Below are 6,000 nucleotides of genomic sequence, written 5' to 3'. Positions count from 1 at the left end.
GGACTGGGTAGGCAGGAACAAGATTCTGCGTTTCTAACAAGCTTGCTGCTGATGCTGCTGCTGCTGGTCCACGGACCACAGTTTGAGTAGTCAGGGTCTGGAAGACGTTCACTAGGAACATTAGTGGAGTAGCCATTTAAAACTTTCAAAAAGCAATGAAAAAAAAACGGGTACCAATATTCTCACAGCTCCTTAACTTTCTGAATGGAAATGTCTGTTATCTTATTGCTAGTTCTTTCAAAACCAGCATGCTAATCTAATATTTTGCACTTGACTGCATTGATATATGAGATTTTTCTTTTGTTCCCAGTTTTATATATGTGTATCTATCTATATATATATATAAAGAGAAACAGAGACAGAGACAAAGAGAGACAGAGAGAGATTTAAGATTTACTTACTTAGCAAATTCCAAGTGTACAATACCATATTTTAATTGTAGTCACCATGTTGTATATTAGATTCTCAGAACGTATTCATGTTATTACTGAGAGTATAGACTCTTTGACCAACTCCCCATTTCCCCCATCTTCCAGACTGTTAACCACCAGTCTACTCTATTTCTATGAGCTCCTTTTTTAGGTTCCACATATAAATAAATTCATAAAGTATTTGGCTTAGTCTGGTTTATTTCACTTAGCATAGTGCCTTCAGGGTCCATCCATGTTGTCACAAATGGCAGAATTCCCTTCCTTTTCATGGTGGCAGAATAATATTTCAGTATATATATGTATACATGTCACATTTTCTTTATTCATTTATCCATCAATGGACAAATGGACACTTAGATTCTTAGGTTGTTTCTATGCTTTAGCTATTGTGAATAATACTGCAATGAACATGGGAATACAAATGTCTCTTTGAACTACTGTTTCTATTTCCTTCAGATGTATAATGACAAGTAAGAGTGCTGGATCATATTTATAGTTCTCTTTATAGTTTTTAAGGAACTTCCATGTTGTTTTCCACGATGGCTGTACCAATTTACCTTCCCATCAACACTGGACAAAAGTTCCCTTTTCTCCACATCCTCACCAACACTTGTTATCTTTTTTTTTTTTTTTTTTTTTTTTTGGTAAAGGTAATTCTTAGGTGATATCTAATTGTGGTTTTAGTTTGCATTTCCCTAATGATTAGTGATGTTGAGCATCTTTTCATGTGCCTGTTGACCATCTGGATGTCTTCTTGGAGAAATGTCTCTTCAGATTCTCTGCCCATTTTTTAATAAGAGTTGTTTGTTTTTTGCTATTGAGTTGTATGAGTTCCTCATATATTTTAGATATTAATCCCTTACCAGATACATGGTTTGCAAATATTTTTTTCCCATTCCCAAGGTGTTAGTAAGAAAATAATAAGGCAGAGAAATACATTTACAGTACTGTACTGTGTTTATCCATACCATAAGTTTATGTCATCTGTTTATAAGATGAATCATCTGTTAGTACATATATCAATATTGTCTTATGTGATAGAAAACACTGCACATGTTATACATATTACTGACACTAGATATCAAAAATGGAAAGATAATATGAAAAATAAATTAATATTTATTCACAGATATTACAGTTCATGCATTGATAACAAAGAAGTAGCAATGATCGCTTTATAGTAGCCTAGCATAATCAATAGGATTGTTTCATGGTAGCCTAGCCTATACACTAATGAATGAATCATTATAAAATTTTTATGGTATACAGTATTACAGTCGTATTTATAATACAGAATTGGAAACATTGTTGCATTAAAAAAAACTTAACCTACAATGATAGGCTGATACATACTTTCTACATTGATGAGAGAGAGGCATACAGTACAGTAGTGTAACTCTTTGAAAGCAAGGCTAGAAAACTAAGAAAACTAACACGTTATTAATCTTATATTAAATGTCACTCACTCGCCTTGTGCCTATGTAAGGATAGGCTATCCACCTCAATAAAAGTCTCGCACAAGATGTTTTACACATATATTTTTGTATAGTTATTGAAAAAAATCCATGAATAAGTGGACTTGCACAGTTTAAATCTATGTTGTTTAACTTACAGGGTCAACTATAAATAGTGACATGATCGAATACATATTTGAGCAGGGTCACCCAGGCTGCTCTTTAGGTTGGATTGTTGGGGAGTAGGGAATTCCAGGAAGATGTCATTACAATATTCCAGGCAAAAGAGACCTCTTAAGAGGGTTCTGCTATTGTTGCTATCCTGAGAATGTTTCCTTTGTTATTAATTTTTCCAACAGCAAAGAGAATATTTGCAAGCTCTACATTTTTTTTTTTTTTTGGTCATCCCAAGCAAGAGATATAATTGGATGACAGATCTTCACATGTCTCACCTCTGTCAATGAGGAAAAGAAAATTAAACTTAGGAATCTTTCTCCAATGAAGGAAACTATGTATTGGTGCTATTAAAAGAGTAGCACTCTATTAAATATGCAACTTTTGACAAGTAACATTTGCAACAAATAATGAATGTTTCTGACACATTAATTATGAAAAACTATTGAGTATTCTTCTGTAGGATTTAAAAACTATTTATATAGCAAAAATATACAAAAATAAAATTTGAAGTCAGGTTTATAATCTTTAACTCTGTTGTAATATGGAAGCCAAGGCTCCTCTTTGTACCTTAGCCTGGTCTGCCACACAGAGAAAAACGATACATGGACTATCTGTACTTTTGCACAAAGATGTAGTATTAACAAAAATAAAATATATGCAGATTTACTTTAGGAAGTTGATAGAAGAATTTACATGTAAAATGTTGATAAAATATATGACTAATAAATCAATCTAAGTTACCATTCATTTTTCCACTTAGTGTATTTTTCAACCATAATGGAGAATCTGCTGTATGCTAGCCATTGCATTGTGTATATGCAAATAAAAATGAATAATTTATCCAAAGAACTAGTTGGCAAAGATAGCAAACAGAGATTCATAATACAGCAATAATAGCAATAGTAATATTAAGCCTGGGGTGCTGATAGATCATGTGGTAACAGTACCTAATCTAAGTGCAGTATTAAGAAAGACTTCTCTGACTTGAAAAATATAGGATCTAGTCTGAGCAATAAATAAGGACAGAGTATAAGAAAGTGATAACCAGGGCATTCTAGGCTGATCAAGCAACAAGTATAATGCATAAAATCATGTGAGGTCAGGGAAGCACACTAAAGTATAGGGTGGAGGAGCATTTTGATGAGTATAGAGCTGGAGACATAGGCAAAGGTAGTTTCAGTAGTCTTATGTGTCATCATGAGAGGCTTGAGCTTCCTACTGGAAATAATCAAGAAACATTGGTGATGTGAGTGTGTATCGGGCGGTGTGTGAGATTACCTGTGGGGATACCAGGAAGCTCTGTAAGAAACTGAAACAAATAATAGTGGTAGTTTGAACTGAAGCATTATCATGCGGATAAAGAGCAATACTGAATTCATGAGGTAGCAAAAGTGACAGAATTTGGGGATTAGATGTAAAGGAGAAGAAATGGCACATAGAAATATTTTTGTCTGCAAATAACAGAAAATACAACTCACAGTTTAAAGAAATAAGGGTTTCTTCTCCACACGTGATATGCCTGGCAGTAAGGTTTGCAGAAGCTCAGCTGTCATTAGGGACCCAGTTGTCCCTAGTCTTCTGCTCCATGACCCTTGACATGCTTCCTTTTTGCTCTTGCATGTGGCCTCATAGTCGTATGCCTACTCTGTCCTAGGCTCACATCAACCTTGCAGGCAGGAAAAAAGGAGGAGGAAGAAAGGTTGCATTATGGAAATCATTTTATATTTCATTGGCCAGAACTGTGTCACATGATCAATCAATATTGAAAGGGAGGCTGAGAAATCAAGCATTTTTAAGTTTGTGTAGCCTTTAGAAAAGAGACAGATAAAAGAGGAGAGAACTAGATAGGTGATGGGATTTATCAACCTATGATATCTGCCTCAGAGACAAACAGGAAAGTGGATAATCCCTAAAATGGAAGCCTTCAACAGCTGAGAAGAGGTAGGTGAAACATAGGCAGAGTAATTAGTCTTATAAAATGGCCATGTCCTCCATCAGTGTAAAAAATAGCAGGTATGTGTGTGGATATATTCTAAAACAATTAAAGAAACCTAACAACACATTACAATCTCTAACTACACTGAGTATCTACAACATTTTATTGATTATTACATATAGATAATCCTAATATATAGCATTTGGTTTCCGTAAAATCGACTGTATGCAAATTGTTGCATAAACACATAGAGTGAATTTAGAAATGTGGGAAAATTTTGCAGTATGTAAGGAAAACAAAATCACGAAAGAGTACAAGCTGAAAGCAATATGAATCATGTCCCCTGGTGATGTGTAACACAGTGGCTCTGAGCACAACACACACAAAGGCTTCCCATTAGAAAAAGACTCTTGTTTTTAATTTTAAGAATTTCTGTTTCCTATTGGTTCAGCTCATGTCATTTTGGTATTATTTGTGTCATCCTTTCTTTTACTGCATAATAATTTGAACTAGAAAGAAAAGATTAGAAATCTGTTCAAACACAGAAAAGAAAGCATAGTCATGTTTGTGGATAGCCATGGGTTATTTTAAAGATTTAGACCATGTGCCAATTTTTGTAGTGCAAGAATACAGAGATGTTGCTAGTGCTACTGTTGAAGGGAGGTTTGTTTCTGAAGTTTACAACTATGAAAATGTCTTCCAGTCATTTTTCATATGTAACAAATTATTGCTTCCCTTGGCAGTCCTCAAGGAATATTTAAGGAAGTGGATTATATTTGGGGCTACAAAGAAACTTTAAAAATTTAAAAAACCCAAAAATGAATAAGACATAGTCTCTATATAATGGATTTTTTAAAAATGCATACAAAAGTTGAACTGAACGGATAGATGTTTAGGGAGAGGAATGACCAAACAGGTCTCTCATCTTGCATGCTGAAACAAGAGAACACCAGCATTCCCTTTCTGAGACAGAAGGAAAGGATTATGCTTGTATTCTAGACATGGATCAAAACACTGGGTGAGTTAAAGTCAGTCCTTTCCTTATTTTAGTATTACCTGCCTTGTTCTACTTGTAGGACTTCAAGTGTGTAGTAGGTATTCCAAATATGATTTTCATTGCATGATAATCAACAGTGTAATGAATGGAAATTGTACATAGACTTTGCCACAGGGCCTTTAATTTTTATTTAACACTTTTTTTTAATGCCTCCACATTTGGGTTTTTATATATCTTCATGAAATTTTTAGCATTCAGTTTGGATTCTATGGGGACAGATGCTCTAATTTTGATACAAATATCCATCTAATAAGTGAAATACATTGTTGGCTAAGCGAATTAAATAAATGCAGGAACATTTCTTATGATTTCCTTAGTAGAAACCAGGTCATACATTACAACCTTCTCTCTTAAAATTTTAGAGAAAAATATCTAAGCATGTTGTGTATTTCTGTTGATATTAATACATAATATTTTTAGAATTATTTTCCCTAAAATATTAAGGGAGAGGGCTAGACTGTATATCTATGGTTAACACGAAGGAGAGCATAAGAAATATTCCTTCATCTGTTTAACTTGCTTAGCCAACAATGTGTTTCTCTCATTGCACAGACATTTGTATCAAAATTAGAGCATCTGTTCTAACAGAGTGGAATTTTGGGGGCAGTCAGTGCTTAAGTAATTGTGTTTAACTGATAGCATTTATACTTTGTAAATAAATGAATAATAACATTATCACCAAATAAAACACTCTGAAAACCAAATTATTATAGAAACATTTCTACATGAATATACTTAATATTTTGGCCCATGAAATTACTAACCATTAATTATTATCCTGGAATCATAGAAACATTTGCAAGCAAGATAGTAAATGATATTAAAATCTGATTATAGATTTGTAATTATACTGATGGTTTGGAAGATTTCTTTGTTTAATTTAGAGTAATTGAAAAATAAATGTGGTTGATTACCAATTTTGTATCAAGTCCATTCCTGAAGTTC

The 6,000-nt window shown here is 33.6% G+C and overlaps 1 long non-coding RNA gene across 4 annotated transcripts in view; it reads right to left on the bottom strand.

Moving 5' to 3' along the window:
* Positions 1–1,532: 1,532 nt before the first annotated feature.
* The window catches only part of LOC116665359, a 622,548-nt gene continuing 618,080 nt past the window's right edge, over positions 1,533–6,000 (bottom strand). For all 4 annotated transcript variants that reach the window (XR_004321937.1, XR_004321935.1, XR_004321939.1 and 1 more), the window contains one exon: positions 1,533–3,728. This is a non-coding gene — a long non-coding RNA (uncharacterized LOC116665359). The remainder of the gene's footprint in view (positions 3,729–6,000) is intronic.

Source organism: Camelus ferus, chromosome 8 (genome assembly GCF_009834535.1).
Source record: "Camelus ferus isolate YT-003-E chromosome 8, BCGSAC_Cfer_1.0, whole genome shotgun sequence".
NCBI lineage: Eukaryota > Metazoa > Chordata > Mammalia > Artiodactyla > Camelidae > Camelus > Camelus ferus.
This window is presented reverse-complemented; position numbering and strand designations above follow the sequence as displayed.